This window comes from Microcebus murinus, chromosome 3 (genome assembly GCF_040939455.1).
Source record: "Microcebus murinus isolate Inina chromosome 3, M.murinus_Inina_mat1.0, whole genome shotgun sequence".
Taxonomy (NCBI): Eukaryota; Metazoa; Chordata; class Mammalia; order Primates; family Cheirogaleidae; genus Microcebus; species Microcebus murinus.
The window spans coordinates 14140232-14164874 of NC_134106.1; positions in this window are offsets into that span (position 1 = coordinate 14140232).

Sequence of the window (24643 nt, forward strand, 5' to 3'; positions counted from 1 at the left end):
GTCAGCTAAGAAGAAGGCCAACAATACATCCTAGAGTTTTTGGCCAGCAGGCTCTATCAGTCTTTCTGGAAGGCCTTGACAATTGGCTCTACTAAACTGATCTGAAACAAGCCCTGTGATCTCAATTACATATTCATAAAACACATAATTAAGAATATGATGTGTTACATCATTTCTATACCACATGGTTCCTTGTCAGGAATTGTCACACTGGTGTTTCCTTTGCTAAGTGTCAGGGTCCCTTCCATGGCCCAGTCCGGCTCCCTAAGCTCAGGCCTGGGGAAGCCTCTCTCCCTCATTCCACCCACAGCACCAGCTTCCTCTGCTCCCCATGGGAGGGTCGTCACCTCTCTCGGATGAGCATGCAGAGTGAAATGGAGTCCTCTACTTCTGTCCTTTCTTGCTGCCCCCAATGATAAACCTTAAGGAGCTTTGTGATGAAAAAGAGCAGATAAATTTTGATTCTGCTTAATAGAATGAAGACCTTTATAATAATCAGAGCCGTCTGACTTTGAAATTGGCTCCCATGTGATGTGATGAGCTTCATCTCTACAGAAGGGGTGATCACTCATTGAGACAATATAGGAATCACAAGTGTGTCAGTGGAGCCCCAAGGTGCTCTTAATCTGCTTGGACTGTGTGTTCTACAGTTTTTTGGCTCAGGTTTTCAGAGCTGCAGGGCGTGAGTGGGAAACTACTGAGCCTCAAAGCTAATTTCTCACCTGCAATTTCTATCCTGGGTTATTCACCTCAATCTCTGCCTTTTGAAAGGAGCACTTTCATTAAGCAAAATAAAGCCATTTCCAGAAATGAGTTCTCTTCTTAAATCTATTTTTTCAGCCTCCCTTTGGTGAATGACCTTGTTTCTTTTGGCTTTTCAATATTCAGTCTTTGTTTTGACTCAATGTATTTTGCACTGTTTTAATCATTATTTCTTTTTTACTGTTAAATTACCCCCAACCCCCAGACTTTGCTAGATAGAAGATTGATAAACACTTTAATTTTAACTATATTCTCTAAACTTCAATGACTTTGTAAAGCAAGTTTCATCAGAAGTGAGGCTTTTGAATTTTTAGTAAACATGAATGCTCACTCATTCTCACTGCTGCTTAAACTTTTACTGATTGCACTTTGGAACTGCATAATTGTGTAATTAATCTTGAGGATGTCAGAACGCATATTTTTAAAAGTAATTTTCTTAGGGAAATAATACATATCTCATTATTTTTTACTGTAATTGGTATTCATGGGCTCTTAGTTTATAGGTATAAAACCTGCCAGAGATGGCCAATATCAGCGCCATATATTATTAAAATGGATTAATTTTTCAAACACATCTTCCATTCAATTTCTCATTAAACGAGGCATTGTAAATCCTGCTGTCAAGGGATACAAATAACATGATTATGCAATACTTGCATTATTCAAAATCTTCTTGGTAGGATGGTTATATGCCATAAACACTGAATTCATTCTTTATGGAAGGTAGTTTTTAGAAACTGTTAGCAAAACTGACCAAGAACCAGCTGCAGTCTAAACTTTAAATATTCTCTTTGCTTTCACAAGAGTGTGTAATTATTCGTCTAGGAATTGCATCTGGGGAGAGACCTAATGATAGAGTCAAATTTACTTTACCTATAGTTTCTGAAGGTCATTCAAGGACCACCATCTTTGTCTGACACAAATGTGAGCAAATCAATGAATGAATGAATTAATCAAAATGGGCAAGAGAAGAATGATATATACCAGCACTGACCTGGGTAAACCACAATAAAAAGATGTATGCTATAAGGGTATCTCATGCTGCCCATGCACTCACAATCACATTGACACCAGTCTGCTGTCTGCACATAGGATGCTTCCCTGTGTGAAGGTTTCACCTTTTCAATGATAAAATAGTTTAGTGGGAATCTTGAATCGTAAGTCCTAAATAAAAGCCAGGCATTGGGCCATAGCCCAAAGTTGAATAAGACAGGGTCTTATTGAAGAGCTCATGATGTCACAGGATAGGTACATAACTGACCATAATAATTTGAATATAATTTTGCAAGTGCCAGCAAAATACTATATGTCCCCAAAGAAGACATTATCTCACTCTACAGGGAGTGAAGACTTAGTAGGGGAAGCTTCCCTGAGGAGGGGAGATCTGAGCTGTGGCTTGAAGGATGGCATGAGGTAGGAGCAGGTTTGGCATTGGCAGGAAGCACTATTAAGCTCCTTGGGGCTGGGACAAAGGGTTGGTGGCAGTGGTAGGCCTACCCTGGCCTCTATTCTATGGGAGTGGAATGTGGCTGGAGATTGTGATGTGGCAAGGAACTTAATCATACTGTTTTCCAGAAGACCACTCTGAAGACAAGGGAGAGGGCAGATCGGAGGATAACAGGGCTGGAGTGGAGAATCCTTTTAGGATAGTGCCAGGAAAATGGAAGAGAAAGTCTGATTTGAAACAGATATACAAGATTGAATTCAATAGCTTTTTTTTAACTGATAGTTTGAGGCATAAAGGAGGATAATTAATTTTGGAGCCTGGGTAGATTATTAGGTCATTAATGCAAATCAGAAATTTTAGAAGCATGTTAGAGGATAAGTACAGTTTAGGGCATGTTGCAATTGAATTGCTTATGGCATTCAGGCATAAGCATATGATTCATAGATATCTAGCAAACAGCATTTTTAAATTTTTAAAAATTAGACTTTATATTTTAGAGCAGTTTTAGTTCACAACAAAATTGAACAGAAAGCACAGAAAGTTCACATGTACCCCTTGCCCCCCATGCCACAGCTTCCCTTATTATTAACATCCTGCAACATAATGGTACATTCATTGTAACTGATGAACCTACATTGACATATCATTACTACCCAAAGCCCACAGTTTACATTAAGGTTCATTCTTGCTGTTGTGTGTTCTATGGGTTTTAACAAATGTGTACTGACATGTATGCACCATTACAGTATCATACAGTGTAGTTTCAATGCATTAAAAATCCTCTGTGCTCTGCCTTTGCATCCCTTCCTTCCCCCAAATCTCTGGTAAGCACTGATCTTTTTACTGTCTCCATGGTTCTGCCTTTTCCAGACTGTTATAGAATTGGAATCACACAGTATGTAGTAACCTATTCATGGTGGCTCCTTTCACTTGATATTATGCCTTTCAGATTTCTCCATATCTTCACATGGCTTGATAGCTCATTTCTTTATAGTGTTGGATAATATTCCATTGTTCTGGATGTACCAAAGCCTATTTATCCATTCATCTTCTGAAAGAGATCTTAGTTGCTTCCAAGTTTTGGCAATTATGAATGAAGCTGCTATAAACACCCATGTCCAGGTTTTTATTCAGACATAAGTTTTCAACTCATTTGAGTAAATATCAAGGAGCAGGATTGCTGAATTATATGGTAGGAATATGTACCATTTTGTGAGAAACTACCAAACTGTCTTCCAAAGTGGCTGTACCATTTTGCATTCCTATCAGATCAGCAATGAATGAGAGTTCCTGTTGCTCCACATCCTTGTGAGCATTTGGTATTGTCACTGTTCTAAATTTTGGCCATTCTAATAGGTGTGTAGTAGTGCCCCCTTGCTTTAATTTGCAATTCCCTCATGATACAAGATGTTGGACATCTTTTCATAGGCTTATTTGCCATCTGTAGCTCTTTGTTGAGGTGTCTGCATGGTTCTTGGGCCCATTTTTCAATTGGGTTGTTCATTTTTTTATTGTTGAGTTTTAAGACTTCATTGTATATATTGGGCAATAGTCTTTTGTCAAGTATGATTTTTTGCAAATATTTAATATTTTTTCCCAATCTGTGCCTTGTCTTCTCATTTTCTTGAGTAAGCAGTTTTTTATGTCTATAAAATGGGTAAAATAATATAATTATCCCCCATGACTTAAACTTAATTTTGAAATAATTTTAGATTTACAGAAGTTATAAAGATAGAACAGAGTTCCTGTATATTTTTTACCTAGCTTCACTAATGTTACCATGTTATAGGACCAAGGTGCATTCATAAGAATGAAGAAATTAACATTAGCATAACAATATTATTATGCCATAATAACAATAGCCATATTATTAACTAATGTATAAACTTTATTAGATACCATTAGTATTTCTTTAATGTCCTTTTTCTCTTCCAGGATCTATTCAAGGATACCATACTGCATTTAATTGTCATGTCCCTATAGTCTATTTCAATTTGACAGTTTCTTAGTCTTTTTTACGATCTTGTCACTTTTGAAGAGTACTGGTTAGGTATTTTGTAGAATGTCTCTCAATTGGGTTTGGCTGATGTTTACTCATGATTTCACTGGAATTTATGACTTTGGTGAAGAATACCATAGTGGTAAGGTGACCTTTTCATCATAACCAGGAATACATGATATCAACACGGCTTTTTACTAGTGATGGTAACTTTGATTGCTCAGTTAGCATCCAGGAACTTAGCCCAAGATATACTTTTCTGCCAGTTACATGAAGCTCCTTGGAAAAAAACATTTTTTGGGCATTTGATGGGTATTTTGTAGAATGCCTATCAATTAAGGGACATCCTATAAAATAATGATTATATACTCAGCAATGTGAATTCAAGCAAAGCCAGCCATATTTCCCATATTGACTTTATTTCAAAATCACCAGAGGTCAAAATGTTTGCTAAAGGGCTATTCTGAATTATGTACCTGGAGCAGCACCTTAGCAAGGAGATGCTAACACCCCATAATAAATAAATGACAAACCAATAAAACTAATCCCCTGGTGAGACTGCTTAGATTTACCAGATTCTCATCTGAATGTTTATTGATTTCCACAATAGAAATCACAATACTATATGTTCATAGAATAAATATTTTATGAGCCATGGCATATGTTCAGACCCAGAATTAGAGTAATAAAAATTGAATTTCAAGCTGGATGTAAATACAATTATGCACAAATTTCTAAAAAAGAATAATCAACAGCCAGATGGCTTTTAGGCACCACATATGATTTATAGTGTTTAAGTATTGAGAATGTCCTTTCTCTGTTATAAGTTCTGGGCTTTTCTTTTTAGTCCCTTCTCTTTCTTCCTTAGCAATATTGGACCTGGACAATATTGGACACATTATGGCATGCTGGAATTACCCTGGAGGACTAGCCAAATCTTTCAAACAAACCTGGCCATGCTATGTTTGGCCATAAGGAACAAATTTCACCCAAGGGTCTACTGCTCATAAGAACTAATGGAAGAAGCAGCAGGACAAGGGCTTATGAAGCTGGGACAGAATTTGGCTACTCCTTTGCTATCTCCTGCTGGTTCATGCTTTCAGGACAAGTATGGAGTGATCTTGTCGGAGAATCACGTGGCCAGTGAAGACTCTGGCTGAGCCATCAATCCTTCCCTCTCAGAGTGTCTATGGCTGGCAACTTCTAATGTGAAAGTGAATAATCCAATTTGAGTTGAAAAGTCACGATCCAAAGGCAAATCATCTTTGCTTGTTTTCCTTGATTCTTGACTCCTGAAGCAACATTTTGCTATTTACGCATTTCAAACTAAATACTAACAAATATGTCCCTCCAAACAGAAGATCTGATCCTAATATGGCATCCACTAGTATGATTAACACTTTTTTTTTTTTTGCAATGCATGTATCTTTGGAAGAAAATGAAGTTCTTTACTGAGGTTTACTTTTTATTATCAAAGTCACTGCTCAGAGATAATTGTGGAACAGTACAAAGAATACAGGGTTTGAAATTAAATAACCTGGTTCGAATAGTGCTTTCTCGATTTTCAAACTACATGAAGATTAAAAATGAAACAAAACCAGAGAGTGTGTTTGTCCTGGGCCTGGAAGGATAAGTCAGCTTGCCAGCTAGGGAAGGAAAGAGTTAGCAAAGGTGTGAAGCATGAAGGGGCTGGTATGTGCCTGTCGAGGGAAATGGTGTGAGGTATTAATACATAAAAATTAGGTTACTGCTAGGATTAGGAGCACTAGATGCCATGATAAAAAGTTTGGGACTTGGCCATGGGGCATGAGAAGGCACTGGGCGTTTCTGAGTGGGGTTAGAAGGGTGACTCTGGGGTGAGATGCAGAGAGGTCAGGGAGGCACGGATGGCACGGACACCTGCGTGGAGGCTGTTTAAACAGCCCCCCGTGAGGGAGGACGCACAGAGGGAATGAGAGGGAAAACAAATGGGGGCATTTGTGAGGTCACATCCTCAGACCTTCCCATCACTTCCCGGATATAGTAGGGCGACAGTGAGTCCCAGGGCTACGGAAGTCAGAAGAGACGGCAAAGAGGAAGGGTGGTCGGGACTGGGTAATGAAGTGGATATAAGGGAGAGAAAGAAGGAATTTTCTAAGAAAACTTCACGGTATGTAACTGAGGCAAATACAGTGCGATGGGAAAGTGTGATTAGAAAACTGGAAAAGTTGCAGGTTTGGGGAGGAGTCTGAAAACACAAAAGTCCGTTCAATCTTGCTGTTCATAAGAGGGTTGGGAAAGACACTTTCTTTAACATTCCCATCTCGGGAGAAAGGGCTGGTCCAGGTGGTCTCTCAGGACTCTCTGGCTTTGGCTTTAGAGCCCGTGTTTTCCAGCGAAGTTCTGTGAGCTCGTGTGGTTCCCTGAGGCTCCCAGTGCTGTAAGAACTTTCTGCGGCTATTGGATGATTTCAGATTCGGTTATGAGCTCCCATAAGTGTGTTTTGAGGCCAGAGATTTTCACGCACTGAAAAAAAAAATGCTACATGAGAGAAAAACAACCTCCCACTTAAGGGAATGTAATGAGGAAACTTGAATGTTTTCAGCTACAGCTTTTTATGGGCTATGAATAAGTAAATACAGAGTGAAATGGGAAAGAGAAAACATGTGCTTCATTTGGAGAAATATTGGTTTAGTGAGCCAATTAGTACTAGCCCAGTGTATCCCTCAGAAGAGCAAGGCTGGGCGTGCTCACCATGGGACCCAGGTCAGGCACAGACCTGCTCTCCTCCGGGCTGCATCACTGGTTCTTTCATTCACTTGCGCTTTCACATATCAAAGATTTATTAAACATCTGCAGCATGCCAGACTCACTCACTGCTCGGTGCTAGGACATAGATATGCACCACTTATAATTTTAAAGAATTCTCAGTTCAGTGGGTGGGAGAGGCTCATATGCAACTAATCACAATGCCACTTGGTGGATCTAAGATTAGAGACACATGTGTACTTCATTTCCTCAGCCCTCGTCTTATAGGCATTATCCTGAAAGAATGACTAAACACTCCTATTCCACGGGGTTTTTCCTGGGCAAGGGAGCAATATAAAACGTCTGAAGCATTTCATGCACCTGCAATGTTTTTGTCTTTGCAACAATCCTGCAAATAATCATTTTGCAATTGCATGGCTAAGACAGAGAGAGATTAGTGATGCTCATCATATCACAGTAGTAAGCCTAAAAACCTGCATATAACCAAATGTCTGGTGCCAAAGCCTAAGTATCTTTCCCCTTTCCTGTATGACTTGAAATGTGGTTTGAGAACCCTGCTATACCTAGCCCATGTGACAGATGTGGGATTGGCACCACAACGTGGCTGAATATCATCTGCTCAAAAGTCCCCTGTGTGCCCCTATGGTTTCTCCCATGCCCTTCCTGTCCACACTGGTAGACCACAGTCATCATGGCAATAAAAATGTCACTCCTTGCAACCAGGTCCTGTCTGGGCAGTGTGCTCCTGTAGCCTGTCAGGACTGTTTCACTGGGGGATCTGGGCTCCTTTAAGACTCCCAGGACAAGGCACCCCAGCACATTTAACCTGAAAGGGCCACCAGGCAAAGAAGACCCTTGGAAGCAGCCTCTCTGATTTGGCTGACATTCCTGTCAATCTGACCACTTTATGATGGGGCAGGATATCTTTCCCTGTGCCCTGGCCTGACATGCTTCCTTGACTCAGGCTCACTAATAACTGCTGGGAACTGAAAGAGCCTGGGTTCAGGACCACGGTAAAATTGTGATTCAAAATCCCAAATCCCATGTTTGAGTCTCCTCCTTCCACTGCCAGCACTGCCTCTCATCCTCCATGGCTTGCTCCGTGTCAGTGGCCTTGTGTTCTCTTCTCCCTCCCTGTCTCAATACTCCTTCTTGCAGAAGCCTTTGCAGAGCATCCTGCAGTTGCAGTGTGGTGCAGTGGAAAGTGCATGAGCTTTGTAGGTAGACAGGCCTGGACCTGCAATGTGACGTAGACAAGGAGCAATAGCTCCTTGAGCCTCATCTCCTCACCTGTAAAATGGCATCTCAACCACTATCTTGAGGAATAGGGTACAATTTAATAAGATTAGGTTGGTACATGGCCTGGCACATTCATAAGCTATTATTATATAACTGGCATATAGATGACATTTTTTCCCAGGAGATCATGATATTTACTATGAATTAGTAAGCAATTGAATTACCCCTCACATGATACATTCAGCTTTACTTTTCATCTTTGTAAGGAATGTTTTGTTCTCAGAGCTATCTTCATCAACATGGAAAGGCTCCAGGAGCAATTGTTTAGGGGCAGGATGACCCTTCCTTTTGCTCCTGAAGCACACAGACACACAAAGAAGTGCTTGCTTGTTCTCCCACCAAGTATCTCTCCAGTGAAACACTTGGTGTTCATCTCCTAGGTAGCCTAAGAATGGTGCTGGCCCTTAGCTTGAGTTTTTCTTTACTTCTCAACCTGTCCACAGGAACAAAGTCATTTCTTCCTGACTGATTCTCTTCTACTGGACAGTGGGCATAAGAGAAGAGTGCGAAGGACTAGAATAGGCACCCTTTAAGGACTCCATCACAATTGTCATGAAGGATGTGTGAGGATTAAAGTGGGTCTGGTTTCTGGAACATTGAGTGATTTAAAGGCGAATATACAAAGAACATTCAGTTCATTCCTATAAGCATTTCTTGGGAGACTTTTAGTGCCAGGCATTAAACTTGAAACTGAGTAGGGAAACAAGTCAGATCCTGTCCCTGCCCCAGAGAAGCTCTTAGTCTGGTAGGAGAAGTAGATAAGTAAAAAAGATATTTACAAACATTGTAGAGTTAGGGGAGAGTCATGCACAGCACGCCAATGGATGTGCAGGAGATGGCATTGTAACCCAGACTGCCCCCAAAGAGGCCAGACCTGCGCCAAGTCAAGTGGGAGTTGGCCAGGCTGCCACAAGGAGGTCCCAGTAAGAGGGATAACACTGAAAACCTCATAGAGGCAAGATGTGTGTAATTGTCTGGGGCTCGAGGTCTGTGTCGATGAGTGACAAGAACTAAGGTCAGATGACTAAGACAAGATTTCACAGAACTATGTTTGCCATGATAATTCATTTATTCCAAATATGATAGGATGCAATTGAAGGGCTATAATTAATTAATTTAATTCTCTCATTCCTTCATTTAACAATATTTTTTGAGCACCTATTATGTGGATTTGACATAGAATAGAAGTTAAGAAAGACTGTGTATCAGAAGTGCTTGGGCTCAAATCTTGTTTTTATTACTTGGAAGCTCTGTGGCCACAGACTAGATTTTAAATCTCTCATTGCTCCAGTTTCCTCATTTGTAAATTGAGGATAATATTAGCACTCATATCAAAAAATTATAAGGACTGATTTAAGATAATATACGTAAAACATTTAGAACAGCTCCAGACTCACGGTAAACATTTACGAACTGTTAGCTACAAACAAGTGCCTGATAGGCTCTGGTGACAAGCACAAAGTGAAGAGCCATCCCCAACTTTCATGAGCACAGAGGCCATGGAAGAAGGAGATGGTGCTCCAAGAATGGACGTATGCAATCCTGTGGGCCGTGTGCCTTGATTGTGGTTCTATGGAAGCACAAAGGAGAGGCTTCTAGCTTTGACTTGGGAGTCCAGAAGAGGCTTTTGGAAAGAAGTGTTATCTCAGCTTAGACCTAAGAGATGAGTAGAAATTAGCTAGATGAAGTGGACAGAAAAAAAGTCAAGGGCAAGGCACAGTAAATGCATATTTTTGGGATGTTTCCATTGGCAGCATGTGTAGGGTGGGCTGGAAGGGGAGGATTCTACAGTCAGGGTGGACTGTTAATAGGCTCTTGGGCGGGGTTGCCTACAGCTCACAAAGCAGGTGTGCTAGAGGTTGTCATCCCTCTTACACAGATGAAGGAGATGAGCTCCAATGGCTTCTCATGGCGCTCACTCAAGGACTGAGCCAGAGTTAGACTCTACCTCTTCTCATTACTATCCCACCAGTTCTCAAAACCCCCAAAGAGATTTCACCCTACGTATCTTGTAGTAGAATCTCACAGACATATACAATCATGTGAGCATCAGTAAGTAACTTTGCACAAGAGGATTCTGCTGATTGAATAACTTTCCTTCACATGCTATATGAAGCAGGTGGCTATGGTTCGCTGCTTCATAGAACAACTCAGATGAACATACATACCATGTATACAAGTTCCAAAATCTTACAGTGCAAAGGAGCAGAATAAGATCCATTGATGGCCAAAGGGCTATAGCATTTTAGAAATGGAGTCCTTAATGCTGCCTTTGAATGTTTCTCTCCTTGCTAGCCTAGAAGTTTTCTGCTTGCCTTTCTGCAATGTCATTTGGGCATCCAGGTCTTGATTGTTGGGTGGGCCCTGAGGGTGACATGACTTAATTGTCCAATAAAAGCCAAGCAAGTCAGTGAGCTCCACTGCAAACATGGCCCCGGAGGTAGGAAGGTAATGCCAGTCAGATACATCCTGTCTGCATGTTTACAAAGGTCTCTGCAGAAATAGTCTAGAATCCTGGTCTTATAACCACTAATCAATGTCCTTTCCACCATAGTATGCTACTGCCTTTATGTATAAACTGTCACATGAGGCTGTCTGCACTTGCCACCCCCATGGAGGGTGGCTGTAACATTTCTGTGCCTGATTGTTAAGCATAGTTGATAGGACATTCTTGGCTAATTTGTTTAAATCACAAAACCTGCAAAGATAAGGAAAGCACATTTGTTTTCACTCAGCAGAAAGTGTTTATTCCCTTACATTTATAATATTTCCCTTAAAGGTACAAGCTACTCAAGGATAAAGTGATTAAATTTGAATTTGCATTCCAATGTCTTGAAATGTCTAGTGGCTTCTTTTAAGAACATTAAAATAACTTAATTTTTTCTTAATTCTAGACAGTTTGGTAAGAATTTATAAATTACAAATGCACCTAAGAAACCAATAATCTCCCAAAGAAAATAGAAATCAGGCTTTAAAATGTTACCATTGGGGAAAAATAATCAAAAGTTTCTCACCAACATCTGGACAGTAGGCCAGTGACGTGAGTGAGCTGTCTGCCTTATCAATATCACAGTGTGAATACAAATTGTAAAAGAAGATGAAAAAGTCAAGCCTGACAGCTCAGGCTGATGTGTTGGGTATATTGTGGCTCTCGTACAGGCCAATTTGCCATTGGACAGGTGTGCTAGCAAAGTGACCAATAAGAGCTGCCACATACCCAGCTAGCTTTGATATTTAGCATTATCAGAAGTAGTTGGGAAACAGGAGAAGGTGTTGGCTAAGAGTGCAGACTTTTCTATTAAAAGTCCTGTGGTCAAAGCCCAGCCTGGCCAACTAACAGTTGGGAAAATATATGTAATGTATTTTTTCTCTGCCTCAGTTTACTCATCCATGAAATGATGATAATAATGGTTGACATATGCATTTAAACACTTAGAACAGTTTCTGGCACAACAGACATACTCAGTAAATTATTACTATTATAATCAAGTTTGCTTTCAATATATAAACACAAGCTTAAATTGTATAGGTGTGAGAGTAACTGGGGCTTTTCATGTCATAAATGAGGAAATTGAGGCATAGAAAAGGGAAGTGACTTGCTTAAAGTCACTTGATAAATTAATGTTGAGTGATCCATCTGCTGGCGCCCATTAAAGAACTAGCTTTACTTTGCAATATTTTCCTCTTGTTTAGTCAGAATTCGAAAATAATACAGGATAAAGAAAAAAAACAAATTAAATGTCTTTTGTCTTTAAATTTAGTGGGAGTTTTTTAAAACAAATTTAATTTCTTTTTAAATGTACCATCTGTTATTCCATGTAGATGAGTTAAAAAATTAAATGAATTATCTTAACTTACTGTTTGGGGACTTATTAAAAGTGTGTTTTAATTAATTTTGCTGGATTTAAGACCCTGGAGGAAGTGTTTTTGTGGTGCTTCTGCTGAACCATCTGTCAGCTTGAAAAACGATCCTGTGTTCCTAAGGGTGGAGATGCCTCAGCAGGGTGAACAACACCTGTGCCGTTCTGGGGCAGTGGCAACGGTGCTGCCTGGTCCTTGACTCTAGGTCCCTCTGTCGGCAATATATCAATGGCAACAGCCCGTGCACTCGTTGAGACCCCAATAATGTCTATGTTGGGAACTGACCTCCTTATAGGTCAGAAATCAACACATGGTAGTTCTTCTTGAGGTCAGCAGATACAGGCTATTAAAAATTACTATTTATATTGTGTAATCCTCTTCACATAAAGATTTCCTGGTGTTTATATTATTTAAGCTTTTGGAAACCCATCTACATTCTGTCTTGTAACTGTCAGCTGTTAGTCTTTCAAGGCGATGTTAGGTATGTCTTAGATATTTTCTCAACCTGGCGGTGGTGGAAGAACTAGGTATCTTCCAGGGTAGCACAAAGAGACAGGCTTTATTTTCCATCTTTGACCAATGAAACAATTCAGTAAACATTTATTGAGCAACTACTATGTGCCTAGTAATTAGTTCATCTCTGTAAATGGGGATACAGCAATGAATGTTAAACAGTCCTTGACTTCAGGGAGTGCGTCACTCAGTGGGATAGATAGACATGAAGATAAAAGCAGTGACAGGTGGGTTTCTGTGGGACCCTGAAGAGGAATTCCTGACTCAAAGCAGAGGTAAGCAAAGGAGGAATTCCTGGGGGGCCGGGGCAAGGTCTGAGTTGGACTCTGAAGGGAGAGTGGAAGTTTCCTGGACAAACCAGAGATGGGGAAGATGCAGAAGAAATGGCGTGATAGGAGGGAGAGAGAAAATGGACATTGGAAAATTGGAAAAAGCAGTTTCTAAGGCCCAGAGTACATGTGATGTGGGGAAAGATGAGGCCAGAGCATGAGGGCTGTATTTGCCACATTAGGAAGTTTGGGCTTTGTCTGGAAGGTAACCAAGACCCCCCAACCAATTGTGAAAAGAGGAAGGTGTGATCACGTTGCATTTTAGGAACATCCCTGGTATCAGTGTGGGGAATTGATTATTGAGTGACCACCATGGGGATAGAAAGAACATTTGGGATGTTGTTCTCTTTGGGACATAAAGTTAAGCAGGAACAACAGGGATTCAAGTAAGTATAATGATTCAAGGATACTTAGTTGACAGGATAAGCAAGATTGGCTCACTTATTGTATAAAGATGGTGAGAAAGAGGAAAAGACCAAGAGGTCTCCAAGAGCCTGATATAAAACAAGGCAGATGGTGGTTCTGGTTTCTGGGTAGAAAACATAGAAAAAGAGCAGGAAGAGAAGGGGAAGAGAAGCAGCAGCAGGAGGAATTGGTGAGAGAGGAGAAAGGAGGAGAGGTTTGGCAAAAAACAGTGAGTTCAGCTTTAGACATGATGAATTTAATATGTCTGAGATAATGTCTAGTAGGCATTGGAGGTATGAGAGACCTGGGTGGGGATAAATACTTGTGATTCATTGACATAGAAGTGATAAGTAAGCTGTGTGTGTGCATGAAATCACCCTGAGAGAGAGTACAGAGCGAGTGGGCAAGAAGAAACTAATAAGCCAAAACTACTTACAATCAGGTGTCTAGGTTGATGAAATCCCTGGAAACTATTTAATACAAGGAAAGTTTAAAATAACTGGGGCTGTTTAGCTTAAGAAGAGAAGAATCAGGTGATTGTAAAAATACCTGAATTATTACAAGAAGCATATGAATGCTTTCACAGAATAAGTGACAATCTTATTTCACAGACGCAAAATTAGGCCACGGGGTAAAATGTTGCAAAATTTTGTGGTATATATGAAACAGTCTGATGTATCTGGAGTGCTCCAAGAATACTACCTTGTGAGGCAGTGAACTCTCTGTTAATAGAGTTGCTTACACAAAGGTGGATGGCAGTCTCCCAAGGAAAAGGTAGAGCAGTAACTCTTAAACTTTGCTGCATCCAAACCATCTCAGGATCTTCAATAAAAAATGTACATTCCAAAGCACCACTCTATAGCTATTGGAACAGGAATCTTCATGTTTGTATTTTTTGAATAGTTTTCCTGGTGATTTTTATGTTACCAGATTTGCACAAGTTCATTGAACAGTATTGGGAATCACTATTTAGGAAGAAAGTCTTACATTTTGGGTTTATAACTGTGAATTTGTGTGTGTGTGTGTGTTTGTGCACGTGCGCCCATTCACACATATGTGCATACATGTGGGTGAATCATACAATGGAAAGAATTCCAAGTTTTCTTCTAACCCTTCCAAAGCAAAACAACATTATGGACCTCAGGTTTAAACCATCCTTCTTTTATATTCTCACATGACGCAAAATTGCTTTGGGTTAAGCAGTGACATACCTGGACTACTCCAACGTGAACACTATGTACTGTTGAGATTCTTTGGGGTAAGATGGACTGACTCCTTTGGTCAGTGTCTACATGTCTCTGGAGCTGCTGGTGCTCTGTCTCCTGTGATTTTTTTAGGTGATTAAAGATATGTTTCTAGATAAATGCTCTCGACCCTGAAAGCACAAGTGGCACAAATGCCTCTTCAGAAATTGTCACCTCTCTCGGTCTGGCTTCTCTAGCCAAGACCTTCTTATATCACAGCATCTTCTTTAACAATATTAACTAACATTGGAGTCCTTTTTCTGGTCTCAGTTGTGTTTACTGTAGCGCAGAGTTGAGATCTTGAACCTGTGTCTTCTCTACTCATCTAAAGCACAGGCTCCTGGAACTCATGGACACCATCATCCATTTTCTTCTGCAGTACTTAACAACATCTGGCATGGAACTAAATGCAGAGTAACCACTAAAATTGTTTATTGGCCAATTCTTAAAACTTATTGTGGGCAGGTAATATATTAAAATAAGTTTCTTTCTCTTCTAAAATTGATAGAACTTACTTTTACTCATTGATCTTACAAACTTAAGGAAGTTTGCTTCCATTCCCAATAGGAGGTTGGATTCAATAAAACAAATTAGAAACCACATATAAAAATGAGTCATCTATTTTTTATTGAATACACATTTTCACATTAAACATCTTTAATTTAACATGCATTCCTGTGAGATTTACAAATAAAACATAGTTTATGGATTCAATTTAAAACCTTTCATTGAAAGGAAATATATTTTTAATTTTTATTTTAATCATTTAAATATTTAAAGACATTGCTTTGTTCTCCAAAATTCTTTTAATCATAGTGGGTATGTTTACATAGGGACTTTTGAGACAATGTACTTTTTATTAACAGGCTGTTGTAAAACAAATGCATTTTTTAACCTGTAAAATGCACCTCCCAACTTCTAGCTTTGCTTCTGCATTCCATCAAAGGTATCAACGAGCCCAGTGTTGCTGTGCCCATCAGGTGTCCTTGTTACTACTAGGTTAAATAGAGAAGGATTCAAATGCCTTGATATTTAGCATTCAGTGATATCACAGGTAGGGCTCCTGTTTCAGTTTTTTGCTTTTGCTCAACTCAGCTCCATTGTCTGGTATTTACCACTATCACAAGTGATAAAATTAATCTTCAAGAATTCACTTGGAGTATCTTGGGCTCTGCAGGTCTATCAGTGGATGGAATCTAACGAGTATCTTTGTTTCTAATTGGGTGAAGGGTCTAGGTTGACTTGGCATGGACTTCAAATAGACTTGGGTTCCAAATTCAGCTCTCCCGTTATACTAGCTTTGTGACTTAAGTGTTTTACTTAACTTTTCTGAGATTCAATTTCCTCATCTAAAATAATGTCTACTCCTCTTCTAAAATAATCTCTATTGATGTGTGGCTCAGAGATAATACATGTCTTGCTCATAGAAGGTTCTTGGTAAATTGTCACTCTTAAAAATGTTGCCAATTTCCTGTGAGAATGAGGACCCTGAAGTTAGGAGATGCTGTGTAGACACTGAAGGGAAACTCAGTTTATCCTTCATATATTTCCTTTCCTTGCATTAAAGCCCAAATGCCCATGATGTAACTGAGGGAACAGCTCTGCAGCCACCTTGGTTCTTAAAGTGAACATATATTGAGATTCTGAAAGCAGAAGATGCTGATTTGCTTGTGAACAGTGAGGCGATGGCATTCTATTCTACTAAAGTGGACTCACTTTTGCTTTCAAGAGTAGATCCTTTGAGACTTGCTGTGGATCCAAGGGATCCACCCTTGGCCGTGGATATTGCTGTGAGCTCTCTCTAGCCCCTGGCTAGATGAGACACAGCATGTGCTGTTTGTACACCCTGATCCGAAGGCCAGCCTTATGTTTGGGATCAGGTAGAGATGAGAAGTATAGGAAAATGGTGACGTCAAGGATGAGATCCCCTGTCTTTTTTAATACTACCCTAGCTCCTCTGCCTATCACCTTTACTACTACCCTGTTACTTATAAAAGGGAGACTAGAGCTGTTCTTTTCTAGTTAGAGAGAAAGATGTAAATATTTCCATCAAATGAGGAATCTAGACTCTCCATAAACTTGTTCTTATTATGCCCATTATTCTTCTAAGAAGCTACATTGTTATTCAGAAGACCTTTCTCCCAACACCTTTGGCACCATTCCTTCTGGTTCCAACCAACTTTAACAGCCTCCTTGTTTAGTGAATTGACCCCATTTAGGGAATGGACATTTATTAAATGGCCACCAGACTTGATATTGTATTAGGCATGATACATTTCTGATTTCATTCAATCCCCACCACAATCTTCTTGGTTAAGGGGCATAAGCTACATTTTATAGTTGACACATGGAATCTATGAGGTTTTGAGAAGCATAGCCAAGGTTATATAATGAAAGAAGATCAACATTGAAATTTAAAAGCAAGTCTGTGTGACTCCCAAGTCCATGTTCTTTCCATTATATAATGGTGCTATTTGCTTTTAAGAAAAACTGAGGACCCCTGCATGTTCCCTACTCCACCCCAACTCAATCGTGACTTGCACTTTTGCAAGCTGGCCAAGTGACCAGAACATCTCAAAATACAATCTTTCTTTATTGTTATGGTTTTTACATTGCTGAATCATTGGAGTCATTGATTTTTGACCACATATCTAATCTATGTTTTTTATTTATTAATATCTGTAGAAAGTTTGGAAGTAGCATTAAGAAAGATAGCTCAGAAACATAGTGCAGTGGAAAGATTCAGACTTTGGAGTTAGATATACATCCATTCCAATCATTATCTGTTTGAGCACCAGCAGGTTACTTGCTCTATCTGTCTCAAGTTCAGCCTATATAAAATGGGGCAGTGGTAAATATCTCACATGGCTATTAGAGAAGTTAGAAAAGATAATATTCATAATGTCATAGAATCTGATATGCTGATATATGCTTTAAGTGATAGACCTTATTATTAGGGCTACTGTCTTGTTGCCAAGACAGTAGCTTAAATATGTATGATATATATAGATAAACAGTGTTCAAATACTATCCAAATTGTTCCTATTTATCACTAGACTGTAAATACCTTGACATAGAGCCAAGGTTGTGCTGTCCAGCACAGTATCCTCAGCCCTTAGCCTAATACCCAGCATATAGGTCCTGAGTAAATATTGGTTGAATCGAATTGAGGACAAAACAGTAATTTAGGGGACCTAGGCCATGACCTGTAACTTTATTAGGTAGTCATCAGTTTCATTTTTATTTTTTCAGATACTCAAACAAAATAACTCTATTTTCTAAGTCCAAATTGGGACAGAGGGTCAGAAGGGTACAAGTGTTCTTATGGGGATAGCAGAACAAAGCCATGATGTCTGAAGTTTGAGATGCTTTCTATTAATTCTTTTAACATATCTAAAATTAGAATGCTTTTTTTTAAATTTGAGAATATTCCGGGGGTACAAACGTTTTGGTTACATAAATTGCCTTTACATAGTTTGAGTCAAAATTATAAGTATATCCATTACCCAGATAGTGTGCATTATACCTGTTAGGTATAAATTTACCCATCCTGACCTCCCTCCATCTGCTTGATTTCTGTTGAGTTTTACTTCCATATGTGCACGTAAGTGTTGGTTGATTAGTTCCAATTTAATAGTGAGTACATGTGGTGTATATTTTTCCATTCTTGTGGTACTTCACTTAGAAGAATGATCTCCAGTTACATCCAGGTTAATACAAAATATATTAGTTCACCATTTTTTATGGCTGATTAGTACTCCATGGTGTGTGTGTGTGTGTGTGTGTGTGTATGTATATATATATATATATATATATATATATATATATATAAAACACATGTTATTAATCCACTCATATATTCATGGGCATTTGGGTTGTTTCTACATCTTTGCAATTGTAAATTGTGCTGCGATAAACATTTGGGTGCAGGCAGGTCTAGTTATGACAAATTTCCTCAATGTTTCCTTGTCTGAGAAAGAGTTAATTTCTCCATCAAATGTGACACTTTGTCTTTCAGATATGAAATTCTAGACTGGCAATTGTTCTGTTTGAGAAGATTGAATATTTGCGTCTACTACTTTCTGGCTGGTAAGGTTTACACTGAGAAGTTTGTTATTATCCTGATGGGTTTTCCCTTGTAGATCAGTTGTTGTGTCTATGTTGTGTCTATGGGTGTCTATGGGTTTGTAGAATTTTCTTTTTCATTTTGATTTTTGTCAGGTTGATTGCTATGTTCTCAGAGATTTCCTATTTGCTATGTATCTTGTGACTGGATGTCTGGATCTCAGACAACACTAGGGAAGTTTTCCTCAATAATTCCCTCAAATAGATTTCCATGCTTTTAGTGCTTTCTTCTTCTCCCTCAGGGATTCCTATAATTTGTGTGTTTGTTTGCTTTACAGAGTCCCATGTCTATCTAAGTGATTGCTCTGCCTTTGTTCTCTTTGCCTCTTTAAATGGTTGTGGTAGCTCAAGAGCCTTGTCTTCAAGCTCTGAGATTATTTATTCTCCTTGGTTTAGTCTGTTGCTGAAACTTTCTGCTGTTTTGAAAATCTCTGAATGACTCTTTCATTTCTTTAAGTGCTATTATATCTTTCCTCATTTTGTCTAGTTCTTTAGTGACTTTTTCATTAATTTTTTGTAATAATTTTGGGGATTCTTTTTGTTGGTTTTCAACTTTCTCTTCAATTCCATTCATTCATCTTATTTACCATCCATATTCTGAATTCCATTTCTGTCATGTTGACAACTTGCTTGTAGTTGTGGTTCACTGCTGTAGCTCTATTATGATCCCTTGTGGGGTATTGATCTGTCTTAAGTTTTCATGTTGCCAGGGTTCTTTTGCTGGTTTCTTCTCACATGAGACCTCTTTGTTCACCTCAGGGCTAATAGGTTTGTAGGGCACCTGTTCTTTGCTGGGAACTCCCCTCCTTAATTAGAGTTAGGAGAGGTCACTAGATGGCAGTTTTCTCCCCCTACTGTGGAATGTTGACGCCACAGAGGAGGGGTGTGCGCACTAGAAGCCTGTAATGCAGCTGTTCTGATTTGTTTTGTTTGCCTGTGATTACCTCTGCTCAAGCCTGTGCTGAATGCTGTTTGGGGTGGGTGTTGGGTGGTTCACCAGATAGTTATAGGATGTTTAAGTTGGGAGCTAGATGAGACTCTCTTCACTGTGTTGGGTGCTATGGGAATTTCTCTACCAAGGGTTTCCCCATAGAGGTAACAGCAGCAGCTGCATGTGGTAGTTGTGGGCTCCTGGGCTGTGTGCATTTGCTCAAACCAGGTCACAGTGTACCGATGGCTTGATGCCTGGAAAGGTGTTGGACTTGGGAGCAGTTCTTCTGACCCTTTTGTGGTGGTAGAGGTTCTGGGGTGGGGTCTTGGGATCCAGTTGCAGTGCTGGAGACTTGGGAATGGTGTCTTGGGCCTGGTAGGGGTTTTGGCATATAAAGACAAAGCCTCGGGCTCTGGCGTGGGAATTTCAGAGCTGGGACTGGGGAGGGGCCAGAAGCAGTGCTTCTGAGCAGGGCTGAGAAGCCAGAAGCAGGGAAGTATGGAAGACAGGGCTCATCCAACCTGGAGGGCAGGGCCAGGGCCAAGTAGGCTGGAAGCAGTTGGGGCCTTGGTGACAGAGTCATGGCTGAGCAAGTGGCAGACTGTTACATAGGCTCAGGGGCCCTGTGGATGCCAAGTCAGGTGGGCAGTTGTCGGTTCTAGCAGCCCAGGGACAGGGGAGTTCTCCACTCCCCATCCAGGACTTGCCAAAGCAGTTGTCCAAAGCCTCTCATCTTGGAGCCTTCCCATGACCCAGTCAATTCCTGTGCTTATCTGCCATTGTGCTGTAGGGGAGAAGTGCTTGACTTCAATTCACCAGGTATAGTTCAGGGAAGCCACAAGTCAGTCCGCTTCCTCCCTAGCCTGGTGCAGGCCTGGCATGGTGCATCCAAATGCTCAGGATGGCTTTAACTGCTGCCTGATTCCCACCGTGACTGTTGTCTGGTGCAATGGCTCTACACAGACTCCAGGCAGGTCCCCGGTTTGTCCAAGCAGAGGTCTATGGGAGTGGTGGGAGCCATCTAGCAATTTAATTCACATTTGCACCAACAGAGCAACCGTGGCATCCCGGTGCTCTATTCTCTTATCATTTCCTATGCATTCTCTGATCTTGTTATATATATTATCCTGTCACTTTTTTTTTTTTTCACTGTGAGTGCCCCATGTTGCTTCTCTGTGATTTCACAAGGCTGCTTCAGAGAAGAGCAATTTGTTATGTAGGAAACTGCCTGCACCTTTCACTTCTTTCCTTAGGAACGGTGTACTGGCAGGCTGCTTCTAGTCTGACATATTTTTCCTCCTAGGCAGTCATCAGTTTCAAAATGTATAAAATAAAAATCTGGGGCTACACAATCCACAAGATTGTTAACCTTTTAAAATGTAACATGTGAAAGTCCCTGAAATGAAACTCACAAGGTTTTTCTGAGCATCAACTAAGTGACATTAAAGCCAAACAAGAGGTATTAGGAGGATTATTTAAAACCAATTATTTTTCCTTTGATTATCTATTTAATGTCAAAATAAAACATAATAACTTTTCAAGAGTGAATTTGAGGTCAACTATATTAATAGAAAAAGAAACCCTGACCATCTGATGGATGTGTAATGAAATGTAGATAATATATGCTTCTGGAAGAAATGATCCAAGATGCTGAGGAGGGTATTCTGATTCATTAACCATCTCTAATGAGATATGGAGAGAAAGAATTAGTTGGTCAGCATTACTGAGCAGACTGCAGACACATGCTTGCTCGACATGTCTGAGCTGGGATCTTGCTGACTCAGGAGTGAATGGAGAGCTACAGAATAGTCATACATATTGTCCTCAGATTGTTTTTATGCCCAGAATCTTATTCTGGATTGTATTTTTTAATTATTTTATATGTATGTATCATCAATTCCTTATATCTTATGTTCTTTGAGATCAGGAATGTTGTGAGCAATTTTATGTATTTATGAGACTGAAAATTTTAAAGTCATTCTGACCTTATAGAATGTTTATGAGGTTTGAATGACCCTAAAATGTAAAAGGACAACCTCAGGCGTTGTCAGTTCAGTGAATAAACTTGCTGTTGTTATTACTACTACTACAATTATTGGTGTGCTAACTAGATATTTAGGGTTTGCTCCCTTCATTTAGTCATCCTTCTTAAAGAGCTTATGAGAGTAACATAAATTAGGTAGGCATAGATAGGCTAAGGAGAACCATAAGGCAAACAACTCCACTGATACCCCATAGTTTCTCTACTGTCTACTATTTTAAGTCCTGGTTGTACCTCAGCTTCAAATAAATGTAGGAATTAAAAGCCATTAAAAGTCCTTAGTTTGCCTCATCCCAAAGTAGGTTTTTTTCCCACTCTAATTTGAGTAACTCATATATTTGGGCCTACCATACACACACACACACAAAAAAAATTTCAGAGTATTACTGGGATACAAATGTTTTTGGTTATAAGGCTTGCCTTTATAATGCTTGAGTCAGGGCATTTGGGTTGATTCCACATCTTTGCAATTTTGAATTGTGCTGCAAAAAATATTCATGTGCAGGTGTTCTTTTGATAAAATGACTTTCTTTTACTTTGGGGAGATACCCACTAGTGAGATTGCTGGATTGAATGGTAGGTCTACTTTTAGTTTTTTGAGGTATCCCCATACTACTTTCCATAGAGATTATACTAATTTGCAGTCCCACCAACAGCGTATAAGTATTTCTTTCTCTCTGCATCCAGTCCATAATCTGTTGTTTTTGGACTTTTTAATAAAAGCCAATCTAACTGGGGTAAGGTAATATCTCATTGTGGTTTCAATTTGCATTTCTTTGATAATTAGTGATGTTGAACCTTTTTTCATATGTTTATTGGCTATTTGTCTATCTTCTTTCTAAAAGCTTCTCTTCATATCTTTGGCTCACTTTTTAACAGGGTTGTTTGATTTTTATCTTGCTGATTTGTTTGAGTTTTTGTAGATTCTGGTTATTAGTCCCTTATCAGATATATAGCTTGTGAATATTTTCTCTCATTCTGTACATTGTCTGTTTGCTCTGTTGATTATTTCCTTAGCTATGCAGTGGTTTTTTAATTTAATCAAGTCCCATTTAAAAAAATGTTTGTTGTTCCTGTGATTGCTATTGGATTCTTCTTCATAAATTCTTTGCCTACGCAAATATCTAGAAGAGTTTTATTATTTCTTAATAAGCACAATGTTTTCTAGTGGATGAAGCTTCGTTTAAAATAGAAGTTCAAGTAACATGTTATCTGCGACCTTCAAACGCATTGAGATCAAACAATGATCAGATCTTTCTGATAATATGTTCTCTGGAATCTTTTGCTTGATTGCTTTTCCTCGGTATATTTGAAACATAGGGATATATCAAAATAACTTTGCCATGAAAAGCAGAATATTTGCTAGTAGTGTGCTTGTAACTCACTTTAATTCAACATTAGCTCAACCTTCTAGAGAATGTGATAATGCAGTTTTGTGGATCTTGCTGCTTTATTTTAGAATGTACATATTTAAATACTTAGAACATTTTTAAAAGTACAGAAAAAAGAGAGAGAGAGAGAGAAACCAGATTATGTAAAGACATTTTGGGGAAACAAATACTTATGCGAATTTTTTAAAATTATGGGCAGAGAATACTTTTTTCATTACTTTTTCTCATTTTATTTTAACTCGAAACTCAAGTTACAGAAAGGATTTTGACATATTTGTTTCACATGTAAGTGTTGTGTCTATTACAAAATATTTACTCCTTTCTTTCGCTAGTATTTTTGATACCATGGCAACAGAGTATTATTGCCCAGTCTAGAGACTCTTAGGAGAATGTATTGCTTTTTTCACATACTGAAATTCTGTTTAGGGACTGGTCTAGTCTCAAGGAAACCAACCTACGTTTCCCCCAGTCAGTCTATATTTTATAGCTGAACGCTCAGCTGTCGAATATTCCCCCACCTACGTATTTTTCTAGCACATGCCAGGGCAGCCAGGACATTTCCCACTAACTCTTCCCTGGGGTGAGTATCTGTAAATGAAAAGGAAAACGAAGTGAAAGACATGCTGAGCACGAATGGAAAGATTTCCCCATACAGAACTTAGAATAGGGACTCTGGCAGATAAATGATTCAGCTGAGTTAATAACCTTAGGCCTTGGTGACTTTTAGAGTGAGAGTCCCTTTGGAATAAGTCTGCTCCAGCCCTTTCACAATTTCACCCTCTGAATGATTTCAGTTTGTTCTTTATGCACAGCCTTGAGCTTAATGTACATTCAGGAAAACTCCACTGAAAAGCAGAATTTGGGGATCTACGAACATTCAGGATGTTTGGTGTATCTGAATTACTGATGGGATAATACCCTCCCAGCCTTGTTTATTGAAAAGTTTTACATTCATTTTCTGCCTTACAGAGAGTCTGGTATACATTTCTCAGATTAAGCTGGTAGAATCTTCTTAGGAACATTGATTCTCATCACATGGGACAATTGAAGGCAGTATTTGGAGAGGTTGCAGCAACATACAGACTATTTGCTTGGCTCTCTTTCCTGGCTGCTTCCAGAGCAAGACCCCTTATTCCACCCCTGAGTCCTTGGCCCACAGCAGGCTCTGCTGTCCATACTATTCCCTGAGATAAGTGCTGGGGGAAGGGAAGGACGCCCACTAGCATTGAGGCAAAATCTTTATTAATATCTCTATGATTTGTTTTTCTTGTGCTCAATGTTCCATCTTATAGCCTGGAGTTCTAATCAGGTTTGTTTAGTTATAAAGAGTGGTGATTATTTTTCATACATCTTAAATCGTAAAAATAAGAGTGAATTCTCTCAAAACAGCAGTCATCAAAAACCACAGCAATTTCAGGGGCCTGCTGCCCTCCTGTTATCTCTCTTGGGGGCCACCTGCTTTCTCTTTCTAATGGCAGCTCTGCTTCTCTCTGGGAACCTAGTTAGTTCTCCTCTTGCTACTAACTAATACCCTCTACTTATATTTTT